This window comes from Hylobates moloch, unplaced genomic scaffold, assembly GCF_009828535.3.
Source record: "Hylobates moloch isolate HMO894 unplaced genomic scaffold, HMol_V3 SCAFFOLD_13, whole genome shotgun sequence".
NCBI classification, from domain to species: Eukaryota; Metazoa; Chordata; class Mammalia; order Primates; family Hylobatidae; genus Hylobates; species Hylobates moloch.
The window spans coordinates 55,735,811-55,762,099 of record NW_026652288.1 but is presented as its reverse complement, the minus strand read 5'-3'; the positions used below and the strand labels follow the sequence as shown (position 1 = coordinate 55,762,099).

At 35.8% G+C, this 26,289-nt stretch overlaps 1 protein-coding gene and 1 long non-coding RNA gene across 2 annotated transcripts in view; one reads left to right on the top strand and one right to left on the bottom strand.

Moving 5' to 3' along the window:
* Positions 1-26,289, bottom strand: part of PDZRN4 (PDZ domain containing ring finger 4) — a 391,635-nt gene that overhangs the window by 260,635 nt on the left and 104,711 nt on the right. The window lies entirely within an intron of this gene.
* LOC131381039 (uncharacterized) overlaps positions 6,191-26,289 on the top strand; it is a 70,278-nt gene continuing 50,179 nt past the window's right edge. The window contains exons 1-2 of the long non-coding RNA XR_009209453.1: positions 6,191-6,267; positions 9,643-9,724. This is a non-coding gene — a long non-coding RNA (uncharacterized LOC131381039). The remainder of the gene's footprint in view (positions 6,268-9,642; positions 9,725-26,289) is intronic.

Here is a 26,289-nt window from a genome sequence, read left to right as displayed (position 1 = left end):
TCCATCATCAAACAGTTGTAGGTGAAAGAGTCAGAACAGGAAGAGACTTCCTACTCCTGTTTTCCTGTCCCCACTCACATTACACTTAGATTTCTCAAACAGAAGTGGGAAAGGAAGGGAGGTGATGGAGAAAATCATTAGAATCTGGTGTGCTTAGTTTTAAAAAGCACAACCAATAAATCCGCTGTTTTCATTATACAACAGCAGAAAGTAAAGTGTGATACAAATGCTCTTGGCTGGTAGGCATGGTGGATGATGTTATGTGGCTAGAGGGTCCCTACATCTCATATTGACTTACCACAAGGACCGGGCATATGCAGAAGCTCAGTGAGACACCACAATGTATTAATAACTTGTTATTTGTCTCTGGGTGTTGGGATTGTGGTTAATTCTTATTTTCTTCTTTGTTTTCCCAATTTTCTACAATAAGCCTGCATCATTTCTAAACATAAAAGTAGTTTCTAAGGGTTCAGTAAATTTTGAAGTTTAATGCATATTAGAGTATGGAAATGATTTTGATTGAGTAGTCATAGTGAGAAGGTAGCAAATAGAGTTATATGTAGGTACTTAAAAAAAATGTCTCTAGGAAAAACAATGAAGGAAAACATGCTAAATCCCAGGTCATTTTGATTATCTTCTGAAAACTGATCCTATGACTCAAATCTAGGTAATAATAAACTAAACAACAAAGTTTTCCAGCAGTTCTGTTCTCTTTTAGGGTTGTTTTTTAATGGGATATTCAATAAATATAAATAAGCAATTTCATGAAAAGTACATTAATGAGTAAACTACCTATTGTTTAAGGGATACAGCAATGAGAAGAATGAAGGGCTACACATGCCTCCATGGGGAACATCAAAATCACCTGCCTGTGGTTTTTTCAACTTACAAAACCTGCCTGAACATTTGGTACCACCTGCTACTATCTTTTCCCAGATTTGGATACATCAGTGGTTAAAAATAGGAAGCGATTGAAAATCACTCTTGTAGTGAGCTACTACCCTGATGTTAATGTGTTCAATTCTCCCAGTGTGTGCAGGTGGAGAACAGTGGAGAAGGTGGAGCCCAGAGTCCATGTATAACTGTCCAAAAGTGTCACATTGAAAATACTAGAAAAAAATTCTTAGTGCACTAGGGACAATGTTCATTATAATTTATAATTATTCATACTAATTATATCACTATGAGCAAAATTTGAGTTAAAATAATTTCCACAGGGTTTCTTTCTTTCTTTTGCTTTTGCTTCACAAAGGAAAAAAAAACAATCCCATGATGGTTAATGTTATGGGTCAACTTGGCTAGTCACAGTTCCCATATATTTGGTTTTACCAGTCTGATAGCTCTGAAGGTATTTTTTTTTAGATGATCTGAACACTTAAATCAGTAGACTCTGAGTGAAGCAGATTATTCTCCATCCTGTGGGTGGACTTCATCCAATCAGCTGAAGATCTTAAGAGAAAAAAGACTGACCTTCCCTCAGGAAGACACAACTCTACCTTCAGACTGACTTCCAACTTGAGCAATATCAACTCTTCCTTGCATCTCCAGCACGCTGGCCTGCTCTGTAGATACTGAATTTGACAGCCCCACAACCATGTGAGTCAATTCCTTAAAATAATTTTTTTATCTCTTTCTCTATTTCTAGGTAGATAGATGTTTACCTATTTATCTCTCTCTCTCTCTAAATATATATACGAGAAGTATACAAATATATATACTTGTATACTACATATATATTCTCTATTTATTATACAAATATACTATATATATGTATATATAAGTTATGATTCTCTGGAGAACTCTAATATAACACCCCCTTACTCCCAAAAAGTGCAAGTGACACTGGGTACTTGATGATTAAAAGCTTTTCCACCATTACAAGGCAAGCTGCTGTACCTGCTTTAGCCCTTATGTGATGGATAGGAAAACACACACTCACAGAAATCTTAAGGGGAGTCAATGAGGTGGAGGCCAGGTTTTCTGGCAAATATTAGACAAACCTCAATGCGTGACTGAAAGTATCAGAATTTAAAATGATATCATCAAATTTGGGTTCATGAATGCCATAAGAAATAAGATTTCAGTTTCTTTTATAGGAGGTAACTGGATTAAATTGCTTAAAGGTACTAATAAGCTAGACTATTAGTGATCTTATAAGCCATACAAACATGGGTACTCATGATACAACCACTTCTGTTGATGCCATGTATTGGAATCCTCTTGAAATAGACATTTGTATTATTTTCATAGGTTATGATAAATATTTAGTTGTGTCTATACTTGCAGGAAATTCATTGTTCTGGGATACAGTTTTTATTTTATACACACACACACACACACACACACACACACACACACACATTTGCCTTTTTCCTCTAGTAATCATACTGATCTAAGAGCTGCTCATTAGAAATGCTTCCTAGATTATTTGCTCATGGAGAATACTGGTCATACAATGAAAGCACCATTCCAACTATTAAGAAAGAAAAAGCAGATCCTCTTCCTCGTCGCTTCCCTATCTTGATTTTAATATATGCTTTCCTCTTACCCAGGATTATTTATTTATACTGGCATGTCTTCTAAACTAGAGGGGTCAATACATGAAAAACAGAAACACTGTAATAATAGATTATGATCACTAGGTACGAATATCAGGAGAAAGAGACAGCATTCAAGTTGGAATCAACAGCTTTCCTATTAAAAAAAGAAAATGGGTTACAGTTCTACGTGTTTTAGGGTTCCAAGAAAGAAAATACATTATTTTAAGACTTATTTCTGAAGGATTTGCCTCTCTCCCTGGACACTTCACCCTACCTCACTTCGTAAGTCACATGCTGTCTAGACCAGCTTCAAGGTTCACTCTGAAAAGATTACATTCACAGGGTCACTGAGAGTGAAGGTGGGGGCAGGAGCTTTCAGACTGGAGAATGGAGCTTTGATTTATGTTGGGTTGCAAATTTAGGTTCTGACCAGGACTTTCTACCTTTCCAATTTAAAAAGCTAGAAAAACAGCAAAAAAAAAAACAACTTGCAATACAATTTAAATGAGTATAGTAAATTAGGATAAGGGCAGGGCAATTTACCTACATAGTACTTATATGTAGCTCTAGAATAATCACTGTACTTTACAAGTACTGCATAATACTGTTTAAAATCCTATCACTGGATCATTCCTCATTTTCCTAGTGTTACAAGCTTATTTATATCAAAACTGCATTTATAATTTATTAAAGAAAATCACAAGAATTATAGTTTTATACTAACCAAGATTAAAAATCAAACTATAATGGTAACACATAATATTGGAATCTTTATGCTCATATTAATTCTTTATATTTTACTCAAAAAAGGGGTTATAGTATTTATGTGCTCTCATAACTTTCATATGCATCTTCATTTAATTCAAAGGTCAAATGCCAGTGGTGTGGATCAAAGCTTTATAATATAATAAACAAGAGTGGGAAAAAAATCAAATGTCAGTTGGCTTTTTCACTATGGTGATCACTGACAGCAGAAATAATAAACTAAACTGAATTTTATATACTGGTCGGCAGAGGAGGTTTTCATTGTTATGAAGTAAGCATGCATAAGAACAAGGACAAGTAGAGTTCATAAAATGTCACTTCACAATGAAATATCTTCTCACTCGTTTCCTGTAGGTTTGGCTTCATAAGCTTTCAGACTGCAAATATGGATAATATAACTGAGTGGAATTCAGAAAGAGTAAGAAATGCAGACAGATGAATTTCCCTGAACATTTAGGAATATGGTTTTGGCTTAGTGTACACCACTGTATGCCACGCAAACAGATCACCTAGAGTCACAGTTTCTTCTAGGTGACCTCTGTCTGCATGAGTTACCATTCTTTATGACTTAAAGCTAGTTTTTACATGGATATTTGAATTCTGAAATCTCAAGAAGCACTTTCTTTATTCTGTTTAAAAAGACTTACAATGGACATGTACCATAGGGAAACTTGAAAAAAACTTGAAAAAGAAAAAAAATCATAGTGAACAGTCCAGATATCTCCATATTGGGAACATCTGAATGGGAAAAACAAAAGCAAAAAGAATCCTACTGAAAGAAAAAAAAATAACCAAAACAAGACAAACCCAAAAGACAAGACCTTCACATTTGAGCCACACAAACATTCCACTCTTACCCAAATGTTCCACATTCGTTTTGATGTCTACATTTTTATTCATGCATGAAATTGCCCTCTTCCTTCTTCCTTTTGGGATATTTCTACTCAATACTCAAGACTCAGTTAAAATGCAGCCTCTTTGGTGAAGGCTCCAGACTCCTCCATAGACACTTTTTGGACTATGCTACCACAGCATCTTCTACATCTTTAAATTGTACTACTTACAGTGTATTGTAATTTTCAAAGTCTTTGTTCTGTGACCACCTCTATGATAGGGACTGTGAACTAGTCTTGATATCATGAGTACTAAGGAGACTGCCTAATACTTAGCTGATCCTCAATGAATGAGAACAGAAGGGAGGGAAAAATATAGGGTTGGAGGATCAGAAACTTAACTTGCTGTGATGATAAACCAAATTCAACTTCTATAGGGATCACTTATGAAAAGAACTTGACAGCATCTGGTCAGCTAGAAGAGGAGGGTATTGAGAAAACACAATTACTTACTACAGGTTATCCTTACCTAAAAGCTGTTCATACTTACAATAATAAAACCTGAATTCATTTCTGGAGCTTGTCTAATTATAGAGCCGTCAAATTATTAACAATCAGTGGTAATTTCCAAGGCAAGATGTAATAGGTGGTCTCAAAGGATTTGTTTTCTAACACATAAGAATGAATAAATATTTATCTTCTGATATAAAGACAAAAGGCATTGGAAGCCCGTTACTCTCAGTTTATACACACAGATACACACAAAACACAGCCTTCAACAATTTTCTCTTCACAATTGACCAAGATTTGGAGAATACAGATGGTAGAATGAAATTAAAGGTGTTCGAAATCATTCATTGTGTCAAAAATCACTAAATGCTGACTTTGTACCTGGCAATAAAAAGTAGATGTAACATTTCCTCCTGCCCTGCCTCTGAGTTGTACCTGGTCTATTGGAGGGACAGACTTATGACAAGTTCACACAGCAATGTGATGGACAGGTGCTATGGCTGATGTCCATGGATGGGGCTCAGTGAGGAGGAAGAATTCCTTCTCTTTGAGACTCAAGAAAGGCATCTCAACAGAGGTGCCTATTAGTGAAGATTGAAAAGTGGAGTTCTCAGGGAAGCTGGGGAGACTGAAAGGGATGGGGCCTTCTCAGCACCAGGACAAATGAGCAGAGGTACAGCAGAATGACCCACCTGGGTCTTTCCAATAGTACCAGTCTGCTGGAGATAAGCTGGGTTAGCCAGCAAGAGCAACTTGTGAGTTTGAACATTGTTCAAAGCAGTAAGGCATGCTTTAATTTGAGCAAATAAATAATAAAAGCATATTTGCATTTTACAATGGCAAAAGGAAAATTGGAGAGGGTGAAAAAGTGGAGTTGGAAAGGAAAATTTTAAATCTTTTGTAACATATGAAGGACGGCGATGCAGTGAACTAATGTGGTAGCACAGTGGGAATGAGGAGGAAAGAGATTTACAAAAGGGTTAGGAGTAAGTATTGAATATGTGATGGGTGATTTAAGAGGCATTTAAGATTGGGGTTCTAAATCAATAGGATAATTTTTGTATTTCTGGTTTGGAAGATGGTATGAATAATGCTCCAGTTCACATAGATGGATAATACAGGGGGAATGAAGAGTGTGGAAATAAGGCAGTAAGTGTCCTGAGTTTATGTTGCTTATGAGACATCCAGATGGAGATGCCTGGTGGACAGTCAGAATTTCTGGGCATAACACTAAGAAGGGCAGTGTGATTTGGCCGTAATGGACACTGGAGTTGCCAGCCTCTAGGGGCTGCAGGAGGGAATGAAATTGCCTGGGAACAGAATATAAAGAAGAAAAGAAGGTGATATGGTTTGGCTCTGTGTCCACACTCAAATCTCACCTTGAATTGTAATAATCCCCATGTGCCACGAGAAGGACCTGCCGGGGAGTAATTGAATCTCGGGGGCAGGACTTTCCCATGCTGTTCTCGTGATAGTGAATAAGTCTCACGAGATCTGATGGTTTTATAAAGGGGAGTTCCCCTGCACGTGTTCTCTCTTGCCTGCTGCCATGTTAGGCGTCACTTTGCCCTTCCTTCATCTTCCGCCATAGTTGTGAAGCCTCCCCGCCATATGGAACTGTGAGTGCGTTAAACCTCTTTCGTTTATAAATTACCCAGTCTCGGATATGTCTTTCTTAGCAGCATGAGAACAGACTAATACAGAAGGCCACACGCCCAGCCTCAGAAGCAGAGTATGTACAGATAGGCAAAGTCAAGTGAGCAAATGAAGATACTACAAGACCTGGATTTATTAAAAGAACACGGTGAAACCCCGTCTCTACTAAAAATACAAAAAAAAATTAGCCAGGCGTGGTGGCGGGCGCCTGTAGTCCCAGCTACTCGGAGAGGTTGAGGCAGGAGAATGGCGTGAACCTGGGAGGCGGAGCTTGCAGTGAGCCGAGATCGCGCCACTGCACTCCAGCCTGGGTGACAGAGCGAGACTCCGTCTCAAAAAAAAAAAAAGAACAAACCCAACGTTTGCCACATTCTAAGTTCAGTGGAATGATTTTGGAAGTCTCTTTTTGCTATAGAGAAACTCGAAATGTGTATATGTGTTTTTTTCTTCCCCATAAAAGCAGTTTGGCAGAGGGAAAGCTGCTCATAAATATAAAAATACTCAGAAAAAAATAGAAACCCTAAATGAAATATAATGATCATGAAGACACTTTGGACAAAATGGAATGCACTGTGCACATGTATTTTAAGTAATACTATTTAAGTTTTAGTATTTGGGCATGGTAGAAGAAGAACCCTAACACCGACTGAGAAAAACGTGATTTTAGCAGCAGGATCAACCTAAGCTTTCCTCTCACTCAGCTGCCTGGTAGCTATAAAAAGTACTATGCCAAATCACTGGCAGCAAAGAATGTCGTTTTTAAAAAGAAAAAAGTTTTTTTCAAGTCAGATATTTTTATCTGCACTATGTTTAAAAGAAATTGCAATAACTTTTTATAAAGCTAAGCATTCTTTTGTAATACATGTAATCATTTTCTAACATGTTTTCTTTTAAAAGTCACACGATACCTATCAAGTCTCTGTCAAATGCACACATTTTTACACCTGATATAAATGTATTTCTGTTTCTACAGAGCATCAATAACTCATACAGCAAGTAAAACAGTCAATGATTCATACATATTTTTAAATTTGAATATAATCAACTGAAGTTTGACATTGTATGAAGACATTTTGTGTTCTGTAAGAGCAGGCAGAAATTTGGGAAGTCAAGTCCCTGAAGTACTAATGACATAATTTCTAATTTCATTACAATGATTCCTGATATTTCAGTCTTAACATTATTGAATGCAGTAGCTCTCAACCCAGGATACACAGTAAAATCAATCACTTTGTGGACCTTTAAAATTACAGATATTCAGGCCCACCTGAACTTACTGATGTGAAACAGGTATTTCTACATCCTGAAAATTCCAGTATGTGACATCACACTGCCTCATTCTGAACTCCTATATTGTGTATTGCTGATTAACTTTCATAGGCAAAGGCGTAATTTCCCCCACATAAGACTTTAACAGGGATATTGTTTTTTTTCTAAAAAAAAATTATCTTTTCTTATAGCATAGACATCATACCCAACATATGTATTTATTGACTGGTGTGGTTTTTAAACAATTTATTAAAACCAAATGAATCTATATAATGATGTGGTACCAGAGTGTTAGTTTTGAAGAAAAATTATATAGTGTCCTAAATTGTTGACAAGGATAATCAAATTGTTTAATGCGTTCATCTGTTTTTGATGATTTGGTGCAATAAGAGTTTTGCAGATATGAAAAAGATTTTTTAATGGTTGTTATCTGTGCTGAAGTAAATGCAATATTAGCAGACCTAATTTACATTCTAGATCAGAGAAAGCTGATAGTAGAACTTTCTTATACTCATGAGATTTAACTCTTAGATCTGTGTATTTCCCTTAATCCTATATGAACTTTACGAACATACAAAAAACCCTTTTATGTTTGTTAGAACCATTTGCCCTAAATGTAAATGGATTCTAAGGTAAAGTTACTAAAGAAAGTGACAAAATATTTGTAAGAATTTGTCTTATGAATAAAATATTATAACATGGTAGTGTTTTAGAAATAGGATAACATGGGGGAAAAAAAGTAGCCTTTGCTTTTTTGTAAAGCTTTCCTTTTATCTTAAGAAATATTTTGTCCTTCATCCTCAAGAGCAACAATTGACACTGATTACTTAGCAACAGTATAAAGCCTGGCATGGTCAAGCTGTGATAATGGAACCATCAATGCAGTTATAATGTACTTAGGTCCTAAGGATAGCACTTGCAAATGAAACTGTGATCGAGGCTAAATTTTACTCTTTGCAAGTGTGGAAGGGTTAAGAGCAACTGAATAGAGCTCTTTAATACTGAAAGTCACAAGGTGAAAAAAAAAAGGAGGACGAGGTTAAGAGTGAGATATAATCTTTAGAAAATTCTACAGAATGTTAACATGTAAAACCTATCACTTTATTATTTTTAGTCCCCAATGGACATTGATAATGTGCGCATTTTAGTAACACTTTAAATATATGCACACGCACACAAACACAAATGAAAGTTCCTCACAAGGCTGGATGCAGTGGCTCACACCTGTAATCCCAGCACTTTGGGAGGCCAAGGCGGGTGGATCACTTGAGGCCAGTAGTTCAAGACCAGCCTGGCTAACAAGGCAAAACTCTGTTTCTACTAAAAATACAAAAATTAGACGGGTGTGGTGGCATGTGCCTGTAGTCCTAGCTACTTGGGAGGCTGAGACACAAGAATCACTTGAAGCCAGGAGGCAGAGGCTGCAGTGAGCCGAGATCACACCACTGCACTCCAGCCTGGGTGACAGAGTAAGACTCTGTCTCAAAAAAAATAAAAAATAAAAAAAGAAAGGAGCAGTCTCTCAAATAGTGAAAAGAGATAGCTTGCTTTTTCTTTCTACAACTGTGTTGGATATTGTATATATTCTGTTCATTTTTGTCAGTCTGATAACCAATAATTTCCATTTATTTGATCATTAGTGTGAAGTATTTTTAAAAAATATTTTTTACCATTATTCAGTATTACCTGATGCTGCTAGCTTTGCCTCATTTTCTATTGGATCATTTAACTTTTTCTTATTTATTTATTTATTTATATCAAGTCTTTACATATTATAGCCATTAACTTTATCTGTTATTTATCATGCAGATAGTTTCTAACAGTCATATTTTTAACTTTCATGTTACTTGTAGTTACTGGTTTGACTATGTCTCCCAAAAAAGCATGTGTTGAAAACTTAATTCTCAATGCAACAATGTTGGGAGGTGGGGCCTAATGAGAGATGATTAGGCCATGAGAGTGGAGTGAATGGATCAATGCTGTTATCTCAGACTTTATAAGGGTTTCTTATAGAAGGACAAGTTCAGCCCCCTTCTCTTTCTCTCTGTCTCTTTTTCTCTCCCTCTCAGTCCTTCTGCCATGGAATGACACAGCAAGAAAGCCTCACAAGATGCTGGCCCCTCAATTTTAGACTATCCAACCTCCAGAACTGTGAGTCAGTAAATTTCTGATCATTAAAAATTAGCCAGTCTATGGTATTCTGTTTATAGCAAACACAAAACTGACTGAGATGGTTACTTTTATTTTTAGAATTTTCAAGTTTCAAGTTAGGTTTCTTGTGGTGCTTAGGAAGGCCTTCCCTACTGAAAGTATATGAAACATCAGATCCTGTATTTTCTTCTACTACTTTCATAGTATTGTTTTTGAGGAGAGTATTGTAGGTCTTTAATCTAGGTCTCTCATTTTGGGTCTTTAATCCTTCTGGAAGTTATTTTATGTATAGTTTTAAATAGGAATATAAGCTTCTTTTCCCAAATGGAAATGTGAACATAAAATATATTGAGGTAATTTATTATAAACATATTTATGAGTGCGATAAATCACATTCTGCATAATGGTTTCTTAGGAAGAAAATAATGAATAATATTCTTTATTCCCAGAATACTATGTAAAGTATAAAAACAAACAATATGAATCTAACTTCACTGGGTAAACTCTTTTCCTCAAAAACAATTTCCAGAATATTTGTCACTTAAGTATTCAAATATAAGTACATGCTCTTTTTGAACACAAACACATACCCCAAAGCTTTTAAAATCAGATATAAATATATTCTTGGGTTATTTGACATTTGCCATTGTCTAAACTTCTGTTTTCTCCTATTTATAAAGACAATCAAGTTGACAATATGAGATTTATTTCTAGTGCTCAGTTTGGAATTTGAGATTGTCTCAGGATTTCATCTTTGGTATTGCTTCCTGAGACTTCTTGCTTCTGACATTATAATCTAGTTTACAACTGACTCACTTTTTTCAAACATAGAATGCTAAGGTAAACACTTTTTACACATATGAATAATGTGATATAAAAAAGTGAGAGTTATACATCTTCAAATCTCAGGTTCCTCAACTGATATTTAAGGATCTTAATGTCACGTCACAAGTCAAGGTGCAAATTAAATGAGAGGATATAGGAAAGAGTACACTGCTGGGTCTTGTACATAGTGACAGACAATAAATACGAATGCTTTTACCTTTTCCATTTCTCAAAGACACGTATATTATCCATGAGGCCAGAATTATTTTTTTTAGTTTTACCTTAATAAAAGGTAAAGGGAAAAATGTTAATAACTAAAAATAATATAGAAACGTTATGAATTTTTAAGTAAAAAATTATTTTTTGATGTTAGAATGTTAGAAAATAATAATATATATACATCAGAATTACAGGTATTGAAGGGCTATGGTTATGGAGTCATGATTTTAAATTCAACCACTTGATAACTGCAGGTACTTGAGAAAAGTACTTAACCTAAGCTTTAGTTTTTGCTTTTTCTTCCATATATAAAGTTGTTGTTTTTTTGTTCCATATATAAAGTGGGCAAAATAACAGCAATAATCTCACAGAAGTGATGTATAGATCTAGATGAAATAATATCTATAAAACATACCTATTATACCAATGGTTGACACATCACAAGGTATCAGTACATGTAAAGTATTATGATTTCAAATTGACCAAATATGTTTTCATATGTAATCAAGAGTGGATTTCACATGTAATCAAAAGTGAAAAGATTGTTCTGGAAGAAATGTGATAAGAAAAAATTTTCACATTTTGTGAAGCTGCTGTGGTATAATACAAATAAATGATTACCAAAAAAAAAAAAAAAAAATGTCTGGCTCTCCAAAGTTCCTTCTTCATGTAAGGATCTCCTCATCTCTTGCTTTACTTATGGCCTCTTAACTATGCCCATTAATAATAGTGCTGTGGACTGAACATTTGTGTCCCTCTCAAATGCCTGTGTTGAAGCCCTAATCTCCAATGTGATAGTATTCAGAGGTGGGGCCTATGGAAGGTAATTAGGTTTCAATGAGGCCATGAAGGTAGAGCCCTTGTGATGGGATTAGTCCCTTTTAAGAAGAACAAGAGAGAGACAGAGCCCTTTTGCCCTGAGCACTCATCAAAGAAAGGTCATGGGAAGAGGTAGTGTACAGATATATAATGAGAAGGCAGCCATCTGCATGCCAGGAAGAGGGCCCTCACCAGAACTCAACCATGCAGTCACCCTAATCTCAGACTTCTCGGCATGCAGAACTGTGAGAAATAAGTATCTTTTGTTTAGGCTACCTAGTCTATGGTATTTACTGTGGCATCCCAAGCAGAATAAGATAGGAATTGGTACTGAGAAATAGGGTGCTGCTATAACAAATACCGAAAAAAATCTTGAAGCACCTTTGGAACTAGGTAATGAATACAGGCTCATTTCAAGGTGCATGACAGAAAATGTTAGGGTTGCCATAAAGGGATTATTAAAGGTGATTCTGATGAGGACTCAGAAAGGAAAGAGAGAGCTAGAGAGAAAGCTTTCATCTATTACAGAATATGAAAATAATCATGTACAGAATGTTGGTAGAAATGTAAATGGTAAAAGCCATTCTGAGGAGGTCTCAGATGGAAATGAGGAGCATCTTAGTGGACAATGAAGAAAAGGTGATCCTCATTATATGGAGGCAAAGAACATGGCTGAATTGTTTTTGTGTTCTAGTGTTTTGTAGAAGGCAGGACTTGGGAGTGAAAGTGTTGAAGGAGTGGCTTGGTTTCTCCTGACTGCTTCTGGCAAAACTCAAGAAGAGAGAAATTAATTGAAGAAGAAATTGTTAAGCTAAAAGGAATCAGAACTTAAACATTTGGAGAATTCTCGGCCTATCTGTATTGCGAAAAATGAGAAAGCATGCTCAGTAGAGAACAGTAAGGGTGTGACTGACTGACCTTTGGATACAAAGATTAGTAGAGTTGTGAACTATGGACCGAATCATCCACCCCAGTCGAAACATTGCCAGCTAGAACTGCAGGGGATGGAGGGAGATGGAATGGAAGGATGGCTGTCCGAGTTCTTTGACTGTACAGGACACGGCAATGAAAACATTCAGCTTCAAATTTGTGCTATTTTTCAAGAAAAGGAAAGAATGGCCCCAAAGGCAATTCAGAGATCATCAGGGCCACCACCTCAGTTTCAACAGACCTGACAGTCTCTGGTCAAAGCCGTGGGGCAGGGCTGCCTGGGGCCATGAGGGTGTAATCCCTGCCCAGCAGAGCCATAGTATAGCCAGGGCCACCACAGAGAGCCACTGCTTGATGGGTGGCTCCCTGAGCTGTGGAGACAATGTTGCCACCCTAGTGGGCCTGGAGGGTTGAGTATTAAACCAATAATGATTGTTCTCAGTCCTTAGGATCTCATGGAATTTGCCTTGTTAAGTTTCAGGTTTATCTGGGACCCATTCTTCCTTTTGATTTTTCCCTTTTGGAATGAGAATGCCTGTACTATGCCTGTCCCACTATTGTGTTTTTGGAACACATGACTTACTAGTTTCACAAGTTTATAGCTGGAGAGGACTTCTGCCTCCAGAGGAATTGTACTTTGAGCCTCAACCACTTCTGACTTAGATGATATTTAGATGAGACTCTGGACTTTAGACTTAAAAGTTGATGCTGGAATAATTTAAGACCTTTGTCTTAACATTGTCAAGATGGAACAAACGTATTTTACGTATGAGAAGGACGCAAATTGTGTAGGGCCAGGGGAAGAATGGTATTGGTTCGGTGCTCATGTCCCCCCGCCCCCCAAACAAATGTATATGCTGAAGACCTAATCTTCAATGTGATGGTATTTGGAAGTAGGGCCTTTGGGAGGTAATTAGGTTCAGATGAGGTCCTGGGGATGGAGTGACCATGGTGGGGTTAGTGCCCTTGTAAGAAGATGAAGAGACCCCTCTCCCTCACTACCTTTGCCATATAGGACCCACCTACAAGGCAGCCCGCACAAGATACCAAATCTTCTGGCAGTTTGATCTTGGATTTTCCTACCTCCAGCATTGTGAGAAATACACATCAGTTGTTTAACCTACCCAGTCTATGGTATTTTATTATAGCCACTCGAGTTGATTGAGATAAATAACTAACACTTAATAGTACTTATTGCATGTTTGGCACTGTTCTAAGTGTTTTAATCCACTTGTTTTCCCAAGTCTTCCCAAGTTTTCTCACTGTTTCTGGTTTACTAATGGCATCCATCCAGATTTCCAAAGATGCAGTAGATTTGTTGTATCTGTGTAAGTTCAACAGTATTTTAGCAGGAGGGAAAAGAGTGAAACGTGTTGGCTTTCCTCAGCCACTTTGAATAGGAAGCAAAACACCCGAATGCTTTTTCTAACACAAAACTGATAATGTCACCCCTCTACTGCCAGTCTGTTCTCGCAGTTTGTGTCATGAGCCCAATACCTCCCAGCCTCTCCTCTCCTCCTAACTTCTTTGCAGACTCCAAAACTGGCCCAGCTGCTACACCACCTTTGCCTTTTAATCTGCTGTTCTTGCCTGTCTGCAATGCTGTGCTCTTTTTAACCCGCCTAATAGTCATATTCCCATACTGCAAGACCCAACCATGTAGTATGTTTATGAAGTATGTTATGCAGTATGTAGTTATGTAGTATGTTTATGAAGTATGTTATGCAGTGTGCAGATATGTAGTATGTTTATGAAGTATGTTATGCAGTATGCAGTTATGTAGTATGTTTATGAAGTATGTTATGCAGTATGCAGCTATGTAGTATGTTTATGAAGGAAGGTTGTGGCATCTCCTCTAACTGCTCTCAGCCAAAGTGGAAGGCAATGTCTTATGCATTCTGTGCTTGCTGCATTCTTCTGTTATTGCATTCACTACTCTCTATTGAAATTATTTGTTTGCTTGCGTCTCTTATCCATTAGTCATTGCGTTTACTTAGAAAGGGAAGCATATCCTATTCATTTTTATATCTCTAGCATTTGGCAGAATATCTCTAAATCATGCGTTCTCATTGGGGTTGATATCACCTTCAGTGTAGGAAAACTTGTTTCTTAAGAAGGGGTTGAAGAAATCTTAGCTCTTACAATGATTTGTGGCCTTCCAAAAGGCTGAAGTACAAAACAAATATATGATATATCTGAGGGGTATTGAAATTCCTGGGAAGAGAGCACTGAGTGGGGGAAAGTTTGGAAAAAGCTTCATAGGTGAAGATCATTTAAAAAACAGTTTGAGAAACATTGCTTTGAGATAAGCACTAAATCAAGGTTTATTTTTAGTTTTTAGATTTAGATAAGCACTAAATCAAGGAAGAAATGGATTAATTCAAACTCTAGTCTCATACCTATTATTCCGGTGACTGTGTAATCACTTAATTCCTTTTGATCTGATATCATACAAAGCTGGTGAATGATTAAAGCACATGACATATAGGAAAGCACATTGTAAACTCGAAAGTATGTAAACAGCATACTCTTCCACGCTTTGAGACTATATGCCACCAGAATGCATTTCCTCACCTTCTCTACCCAGCAAACTCCCATTTATCCCTCAAGACAGAATTTTTCAGGTTTTTTGAAGGATTTTCTGACTTCCTCAGGGAAAGCTGCTCTAGTCTCATAATATCTTTATATGTCTGTGTTCCTTACCTAGAGCATGAGATTTTTGAGCCCAGAGTTTGCGTCTTGTTCACAGTAGGTACTAAAACAAGAGTCAAATGAATTACAAAAGCTGAGGTCATGCACTTGCATGTCTGCGATAAACAACCTCCCCAGTTCTCCAGTCACACAGAGTGACAATAAAGAATCTGCCCCCTAATGTATCCAGAACTCTGAGCATACTCAGATCTTAGCAAGTCTGAAAAAGCAAAAGCACATAATTGAAGGCAACCAGCCTTTGGTGGACATGTGGAAGGCTAGGTGCATGCCACAGGTCTGCAAGAATCTTTTCAATCACATGCTTGAATACTGACAGTATTGGCGTTATTTTCAAGTAAGCAAGATGAAGACAAATCAGACATAGCTCCTCCAACATTTAAATAAAACATTATATGGAGTGCTTAGCTAGATGAAGTCTTGTGGAAACCTAACTGAACGTGAGATTTCCAGAGGAAAGAGGCGAGTTCTTCAGTATTTTTATTTCTAAACATCATCTTTTATAATTAGATGTATGCAGCCTTTGGCCTATGTAGAGATGCAAAAGTTTTAGAATATGGTTCACAGATAGAGAAAACTTCTGCGAAGCCCGTAGGCATGAGATCGTACATAACTGTGATCAAACCACAGGCCAGCTGGAAATCACCCTTAGGCACTTAGCACAAAGGACTCAGGAGGGTTTTCTCTAAAAATCTCCTTTGAAATTATGCCACATCATATTTCGCCGAGGGCATGGTCTGACTGGTGGTTTTACTGATTTACTGGCCAACACTGACAACGTTATAAAAATAGAAGGCTTGTAGTAAGCATTGTAACTGCTGTGGAGTCTCCCTGAAGACCGTCTTTATCCTGCCATGAGATCATGTGCTTCTAGTGGGTAATTCTTCAGATCACGTGTGCCAAGGCTCACTGACTCCATTCTATCAGTACTAGGGCCGGTATTATGGACTAAATACTTGTAGCTTTTAGATTTTCAACACAAGAGTGTCCGAGTAGAGTACGTTTGTGTGTGTGTGTGTGTGTGTGTGTGTGTGTGTGTGTATTATATATATATATATATATATATATATATATATATTTTAGTCCTGGCCTGATTTCATATATATAATATATATTTCATATATACATGATTTTAATTATATATAAATATATAATTTCATATATAATATGTTATATATATGATTTCAATTATATATAAATATATAATTTAATAGATATAATATGTTATACATATGATTTCAATTATATATAAATATGTAATTTCATATATATAATATGTTATATATATACACACACACACACACACACACACATATATATATATGAAATCAGGCCAGGACTAAAATAGTATTCTCTTGGACAGAAAAATTTATAATGTGATTTACCCTTTAGGATACCCTTAGATTCTAAGGTTCACTTAGATTAGGTACATCTCATGTCATCCATTAAGGATGGGGGAGGAGTGTAAAATTAACAATTGATAAACTAAGAGTTATAAAAAATGACATGCAGAAAACATTTCTACAAGGCCATGACATCTCATTGAATAAATGAAGAATTTTTAACAATATAAAGAAACTGTTTTCCCAAAACGCACTGTGCAAATTTGGCATGAATGAAACAATTTAACTTCCTTACTGGATTATGAATCTGATTCTATAACCCACTCCCTAGAGAACAATTTAAGTGTCTATGAGAGGTATATAAAGAGCACATGGTTCTCAATAGTATCCTTACATCTTTAATCCTGTACATCATTATATCTTAAGAAAAATTCTGCACACAAAACATCCTGGAAATATCACTTGATGTTGTATTTTAAAAACTGGGGTGTACACCCCTTCCCTTGGATATACTTTGGTGAACAAAATGCACAAGAAGCTACAATATCAATATTATCTTTTAGAGTGGACAATTTCATTTTAACAAGTGGTGATTGTGGCTATATTATTTTAATAATAAAATATATAATAATGTAGAAATACAAAAGTACACGAATTTTTAAGATTAAACAAACTTCAAAGAAATGTTATATTTGAGGTCAGTCTAAATATTCTCAGTAGTTCTGTATGTATGTACATACAAAAATATACACACATGTAAACATCTATATACACACATGCATGTATGCATACGCACATATATAATCAGACACATATACACACAAGCATACACACATACACAAATGTTATATGAAACATTCTATTAATGTTATAATTGAAAACAGAGGAGAAAAGCTTATTTAACCGATACTATATTATGGACTTGGGATGGATATTTAAAATGCAGTATCTTAAATAATGACATCAACAAATTTGAAAATTAATACCAGGTCACTTTTAGAGATGAGCCATGTGAGACTCAAGAAGGCAAAATAACTTGCCTGCGACCACATGGCTAAAATTATGAAGGTTTGATCCCAAATCTAGAATTGTGAGACTCAAGCAAATCCCAGGCTCTTTCCATCCACATTTTGGTGCCAGGCATCCTGATACCTAAATTCTGCCAGCCACTATCTAACCTTGTTTTCTCTTGCTATGCCGCAAGCATAGCAAGAGAAAGCATCACTTATAAAATAGCTGTTTGGAAAGCAAACAGCTTATAAAATAGCTGTTAGATTTAGCATTACCTTTTTTGGGAGGTTACAATATGCAGTATGATTAAGTGCAATAAGCTCTTGAATTTAGTAGGGTATTAAAAACTTCTGAATTATGTACAGAAAGACATAGAATCCCAATAATGTGACTTCATTCTTCTATAAGGATTATATCCTTATGTCTTATCCTTATATCCTTATATCTTATATAAAGATCATGAAATCTGTTCATAGTCGTATTTCATTTGCTACATACCTAAAGTAGAAACAACAATCCTCATCATGGCAATAATACAGTTATTCCACTGTTCTGCAGAATAACAAAGGGAATTTTCAAACATTGAAAATTTGAGAAAAGCTAAATGTATTAAACGTAAAACACTAGAGATCCTCACAGTGCGTATCTGGAAGAAAAGAATATATTCAAATGGGCATGATGTCTGTCTGTGTTTCCTTTCTCATCATTTCTGCCTCTTCTGCCATCCCCCTTTGAAAGCAAACAGCCAAATATTCACAATAACCTAAAGAGTGTATGAGTTTGTGGATATTTCCCAGCGATCATCCATAAGCTAATAACTGCCAAAGGACAGAGATGATATCAAAAATAAGGTCAAAACATTTAGAATTGGAAACAAAAATAATCTATCATGATAAGAAATTCCCCTTATAGATAATCCAGTACTTTAAAAATAACAACGACCCCTTTCACCTTGGCTGCTTTCCTGCATATAAACAGAAGCCATAACACAGAACTCCTGTTTTGATAACCTTGATCTCTTGAGTCCACTGTCATTTCAAGTTCTGGGTCTAGAAAGACATATTTATTTTCCCTGAAGCTTTCCATAAAACACAAGGAAGTCTTAGAAGATATAATAGCTCTGAAAAATCACAAAGTTATATTGTAAAACTACAGGAAGTTTTCATAATGATCTCTGGGTACAGCTGACCAGTATGTGAAAGGCCCTAGGGATATTTGACAAATATCTTATGGGTATAATAGGGAGAACGCTTGAGGTTTTTATTTCCTTAATGTACCCATATCCTGAGGCCAAATGAATATCTCTATTAGAGGTCATTTCTCAAAGAAGAGATAATGATCACAAGGGAAAAAATAAAACCTACATATTATGAAATATTTCTAATATATGTTTGATTTTAATTGGGCACATTTCTGGGTGTGCCAGACAGTTTATTAAACTGTTTCCCATAAAAATGTCATACATATATATCTCAAAATATAATTAAGAGTTATTTTAATTCTGTTATTTAATATCCGCATTTGAAACAATATTGAACTGTGATTCAGGAAAACTGTTAATTGTAGTACTAAATTTATCAGGAGTTGGGACTTTGGCATATCACTTATTGACATAGTACATTTGTTTTCAAAAACAAAGGTGCATAATTATAAATACACTTATTTCAGAAGATTTTTGGAAGACAAAAGTAAATGTATATTAGAAGAGTAGCTATAAGAGCTATGCAAAAGCATTGTAACACTGCTATCATTGTTACATAATATTTTCCATTTTAGAATGTACTTATCAGTAACATATACCTAAAGATGACATAACAATATACATTATATAAAATATGACACAAATAAATACATCTGTACATTCATAAATATTATAAGCTTTATCTTGGAATAATACCAGTAGAAGATACTCAGAGATCAAAATAGACAAACAATTGAATAAAGATATATGCACTAAGTCTATTTTTAATAGGGGATGGTGACATGCATGTATTTTTGAATGAAACTTTGTTCATGAAAGCATCATAAAATAGTATTATCTATCAACTATTATTGCAGTACAAAGATAAAAAATAACTTGTGTAATATCTTAATATATAAATAAATGGCTTTTAGTGACTGAAATTGCTGAGTCTGTTCTTGTGAAACACAAATACACAGTGAAATATGCTTTTAAAACTAACTCAATTTTATAAAGTAAAAGCATAGTAGGATTATTTACAGTTGTTTCCCATAAGATTAAATTAAAATAATTTTATTATCTGAACAACTACTCTGAAAGTTTTACTCTAGAAGAACCAGCAGATAAAAGGGAATAGCAATTTTTGTCTCTGAATAGTGTCACTATAAAGAAAGATTATAAGGATATCATCTAAGCCTAAAAAAATAGGAGATTATAAAATAAATGAATTCTGGGCAAGAAAATAGCTAGCATCAACTTGGATGTGAACTCAGAACCAATAATTAAAATAAACTACACACAAATTGTGTGTCCAACAGAAGCATTCTGGGATTCAAGAAATCTTGATAATTTAATTGGATTACAAAAGAGAGGAAAAATCTAACTCTACTCATTGAGAAAGAGTGTCCAGACCAAGGCTTAATTGCAGAAACTTTCAATTTCTCTCTCTCTCTCTCTCTCTCTCATTTTGCTCTCTGAAACCACAAACAAGAACATTTCAGAGAAAGTTTTTGATTGGTTATTTTTAGGGCTTAAAGCAGCTGGATAAAATGGCTAGCTCTCTTTATTTTTAATAATTATTTGCCCTAGAATGTTGAAAATGAAGAATTCCTCCAAGAACCTAGGCTCACTGCCTGCTTATTGCTCTAACTGAAGAATGCATGGAGCAACTCTGGCATGGGCGTCTGAGACAGCACTCCGTGGATGACATCAGAAAACAAAGGGCCGCAGAATAATAGGAATTAGAAAACAAGGCCAAAGGGGATGCAGTGATCACACAACAGATTGTTGGGGCTCTAACAGCAATGAGAGAGTGAATCCTTAGAGAACTGATCACCACTAAACCACTTTAAAGTGTAGAAGGGGTATATATTGCTTTCTCCAAGAAAAAGAATATTCTCCCCAAATCTTATTAATAAATAATAGAAATTCAAATGTTAATTATAATCTAGAACATTTATATTTCTTTCTAGGAGATACTGTACTGTTCTAGTTCACCTGTTTGGCTCATTTAATGGTATTGGAAATGTTAATGGTATCAGAACTAATTTAAAATAAGCTTCAGCAAATAGGCCTTAGTTTATACATTGAACTTCATTCTAATTTATATCCTAGCTCCATTAGACAGCTTTTCTCATCCAATCCAAATCAGGTAATTTATAAAGAAATTTACTGCAGAAAGCATATCATTTTAAAAAATTCATAAAGCAAATAAAATGAAACCTAAAAATCTGTAAACTAGTATCACAGGGGATGAAGTATATGCAGATATCTAAAAACAAAAAGCAAATTTGAGTGGCAGTGCAGCTTTGGTATTGTTAAGTCTTCAAATTTATTAATGCAGGATTATTCAACCAGAATAGCACATTCTTAGCCTGGAAAACAGGGAAAGAATGTATACTATACAAATAGCAAAATGTGAGAATATACAAAAATAATCTTCAAGCACTACAAATTATCACTGGGAGCAATTTCAAAGTTCACTTCTTAAAATATATTTGACTTATATATTAACATATATATTGACATATATATTAAGAACTATTAATAGTGTTTTCCCTGGGGTAAGATTATTGGGAATTTTAATTTCCAACATTGTTTCTATAATATAAAAATGATCATTAAAGTTTAAAACACAGGTTTGGACTAGAAAATATAAATGGGTTTCTGTATTCTATAGGACAGACTAGGAATGGAGCCTGAAAGGGATAATGGATAAACAGTTACAAATTTACTTTGGGAGATTTCAAAGCTGTCACTGTGTTAATACAGCACTAAGTCTAAAACAGGGGATTCTCCAAGTTGCTTAGAAATTGTTTTAATCGATCTTCCTCTCCATTCTGGATTCCTGTGTCTCTTAGAGGATGACTATAATTAAATATTGCATTTTCTTTTTTAGCCTAATAACCAGTTTGGTTAATTTTTTGTATTCTTTTACCCCAACTAAATGACTGAGTGCTTGGGAATCACATGGACAAGGGCTTATGGCACAAGTTATGGGTAGCTGTTTTCCACTGGGGTTGGCTGGAGAATGAAGGGGAAGGAAAGATTCTCCCCTTTCCACTGAAGACTGGTATTTTATATGTCCCACTAGTGGCACTTGGTAAACAGGCTACATTTTAATGAACCATTTTTTCAATGTCCTAGCACCTTTTAGGCCAGTCAGCACTAGTTTACTGTCTGCCCTCAATTTTAATGGTGTCAGAACTGGTCCAAAATAAGATTCAGAGAACAGGCCTTAGTTTATACATTAGCTTGTAAAAAGTCACAGCGCCAGTGAAAGCACTCCTGTGGACACATAGTGAAGCTGGGGTCAGGGACAGGACCAGGGCCACATCTAGGGCCTTTGAAATACATTATCCCCTGGCTTAAAGATTTTATTTGTTCTGTCAGATTTTTAAAAATTTATTTTAGTCCAATGATATTATCTCTGTCCTATTTAAAATTCAAATATTCTAGTATTATAATTAAATGTTTTTTTCCTTACATTCCATCAACTGCTCAAAAGTATGATATATTTTGGTTTGTTATACAAGGGGACTTCAAAAAGTTTGTGGAAAATGGAATTCAAAGATGAAAATTAAAAAAACAGGAACTGTACTTCTCAACATAAACATCAAGTTCAAGACACATTTATAAGTGATGTTACCAGCCATTTAGTTCATCCCTAAGAAACTGAGCATCCTGGGAATTCAACCACATCAGTGTAGTCTTTTTTACACTATTAACTGAAGAAAAATTGATGCCCTTTACAGATTTTGTTTTTGTTTTTGTTTTTTGAGTCAGGGTCTTGCTCTGTTGCCCAAGCTGGAGTGCAGTGGCATGATCGTGGCTCTTATGGAGTTTTTGAACGTTTAATTTTGGTGAGGGGGTGGTATAGAGATAGTGCATTTCTGTATATTTGTTCTTTTTCTGACTTTCCTAATTACCTTTCTTTTGTCCTGCAGAGAAAAAAATGCCTTCACAATTAACAATTTCTAGCTTCTTAGTAATTTTATCTGAGTTAAATCAATTTATATTCTTTGTTTTACATTTTCTGAAACTGGGGACTATTTTTGATTTGATGACAATATGGGAACTCTTTGTAATTGACCTCAATGAATTGTTTCCAGTGTTTCTTATATCTCAAATCCTTTTCTTAATTTTCATGATGATTTGGCCAGAGTACACCGTCAGGTGACTTCTTCACAAAGGGTGAGTAGAAGATAAACTTCTGAAGTTCTTGAATTTCTGAGATTGTCTTTACTTTGACCTTATCATTTAAAGACATCTTGACTGGGTATGGAATTCCAGTTTGAAACATTACCTCTCAAAATTTGAAAAGATTGCTCCATTGTCTCTGCAGTGGTACTGATGAGAAATCAGAGCTACTGCGGTTTTCTTTTTTTACATGTCTATGACCACATTTCCCTTTCTAGAAGACTTTAGGCTCTTTGAAGATTTATGTCTCTATTCAGCTCTATGAAATTGTCTTTGTTCATTTACTTGATAATTTCCTCCATTTTCTAATTTTTCTCCTTTTAGAATTTATGTTAAGGATATTTAGCCTCCTGAGTTGTTCTTCTATGTTCTTCTGTTGAAGAGATCTCTTAGATCTCTTAAACCTTATCTTCCAGGTTTACAATAGGACTTCAGAAAATTGTTTTTGTAATCCTGTTTATAATATGCAAAGCTCTGCCTTAATTTCTAAGTATTCTCATTGATAAAATGTGATTCGTTGAGCTTAAGTATAAAAAGAGGTACTGTTTAAGGTAATAGAGTTGTAAACTATTCTATTTTAATAAAGAAACTTAGTTTCAAAGTACTCTCTTTGTTATACTATTTTAAGTAAAATAATTTTAAATGTTAAATATTTAAAATGAATGAATTCCCTTCCCTCATTTAAGAGTCTTCATAAAGTCCTCGCAGTTTTCACACTGTTCCTCTTATATTTTTATCCATTGAAATCAACCTTGCCATTTATAGTTCATATAAAATTATTAGTAGAAATTAATCTCTGCTTAAGAAAGAGGCAAGTCAGTATGCTAAATTCAGATTTTGTTCTACAGCACTTAGTTTCATACATATCATAACATTGGGAAGTATATTTTACAGGTGAGAAACAGCCTGTGAGATGGCAAGTGACTTGCACAACAAGTGTGTTAAAGGCAGGACTTGCACCCAGGTCTACCTGACTTTGAAAGTTCATGCCTCCCCCAAAACACTACACTGCAAAGAGAAGGGGAAGTTTCAGTGGCATGAAAGTTTAAGGTGAATATTTTGCCTGTGAAACATGTACTCTTGTGATACAAACAAACAAACTGTAGAGGGAAAAAAGAAACAAAAACAAAAACCCCACAACAACATAACTGTACAACTCTGAGCCTATTTATGCAAACATCTTCAAATGAATCCAAGCAACCCTATTGTTTATTGAATGCCATGTCTTTGTAGAATACTTACGAAAAGAGAAGACAGATTCCTGCTTATTTGTAATGGTCATATTTTCCAGCTTTGATATTTAGCATTAGAAACTTGTTTTATTGGCTTTATTTTGCAGTACTGTATCATTCTCCATGACATCTAGAATGAATAATTAAACAGGTAACTGTGAAACACTACAGAAATTAATTTTAAGAGGACAAATGGGATCAGGGAACACAGCATACACTGCATTTTACTGAAAACACCTTCAGCCATTACACTAAATAATCCATGTCACATCCTCTGGTAATTTCCAGGGTGATTTCCTTTTGCCAGGATGAGTTATTTCTGCCTCTACTTGCAGTACAACATACCAGGGATATGCATTAATGGTGAGTTTGCTTTTTCAAAACAGAAGGAGAACAGTTAAAGATTCTAAGGAAATCTGCCAAATTGCTGGCACTTTGCTCTGACATTCATTCTTAATAGTGGCGGAGTGAGTTGGGGGCAGCCCCTGGCTTTATAGCTATTTAGGTGATGGCTCTTGACAGAGCAGGAGCGCAGGTAGTAGGGGAGAGCCGGAGAAGGTTGGAGTGGGGAAGGAGCTAGCTCAGTCACTTGAGTGGAGAGGGCTAAGCTTTATAGAGGCTATGGCAGATACGATGCTACATGTGTGTCCATATTTTTTTCCTCATCAGCACCAGGAAAATTACATTGCCTAGGACAATTAATTACATGTCCTCTACCCACATTCCACCAGCCAGAAGTTAGTCATGGAGCCCCACCTTACATTGAGGTGGGGCTTCAATGACTAACTTCTGGCTGGTGGAATGTGGGTATAAGACACAAATACATTTTTTAGAACTGGCCATAAAATAACCTGAGTGACCTGTTCTCCAGCGTCCCTCCTGTCTCCCTTTCACTTCCAGCCTACCCAGAGTGAGCAGCCAGAAGCAAGGTGCATGTGCCTCCAAGATGTTAGTGGAGCCACAGCATGCAAGGACCCCAGAATTCCGAGCCATATCTCAGAAAAGAGCCTCCCAAGAGAGCTGCCTGACCAGAAACATTCACATTGGTCTTTGCATAATAGTGAGAATTTGGAGTTGTTTATTAAAATTCTTAGCCAATTCGGTAAGGTGATAACAAGTAAAGAAATAAAATAAAGAAAGATTCAAAAGGAAGAAATAAAAGTATCATTAATTTTGAAAAAAAAAAAAAAACCCTTAGCCAATTTTGTCAAATATAGAGTCTAAAACATTACTCATAATGGTGTGATGCACAACTCTCTGGGACATACTTTCCAGGTTTGCTGAATCTTACTAAAGTGAATGTTCTTCTCCAAATTCCTTAAAGAATAAAGACAACAGATTAGCAGCATGCTTCAGCGTACTTAGAATGTCATTTTAAGAACTAAAAAGAAGTCTCATGCTTCCAGGCATGGCCAAGGTGATATCATGTGTACTTAAAAAGTGAATAAATATCTGGGCTATCTGGGGTTCTAGACACTAATTCTACCCAAACGAGTGGCAAAAGGCAGCACAAACCCAGTCAAAGGGGGGTCCTGAAATGTAAGAATCAAATCAAGAAAAAACTCACATGGTAACTTCAAAAACACAATGAAATTTGTAAGTGAACGTTTCTTACATGGCCCTTATTACTTCCTTCTCTGACCTCTGCACTTTGCCATTTTTTCTCTTGTTCTGCACTTCCTGCACGCATGTGCTGTCCAGCAACATGAAACCAGCTCTTCCTACAAATAATGATCCTTAGAAGGCCAAGATCTGGAACGGTATTCTCCCCTTTCATAAAGGTTTTTGAGCCTTGTGATGGGAGTGAACAACTCTCTCTAGCTGTTTGCTTAAACCTGTTGTTCTTCCCATTTTCCTCAGTCCTTCTGTTCACTGTAATTTATAACTTCATAGTTGTAAATATGGATTACATCTTTCTCGCTTAAGAACTATTACGCCTGACCCACTTTTTTCTCTAACGCCTGCTACTCATGCTTTGTTTGTTGCTTGTGTGCCTGCTGATTAATTGATTCACCTCTGCTGAAGACTGCCAGACACAGCCTGGGTGGATGCAGATCCTTTAGCCTGTTTTCCCAATGCTAGCATATTTCCAGTTAT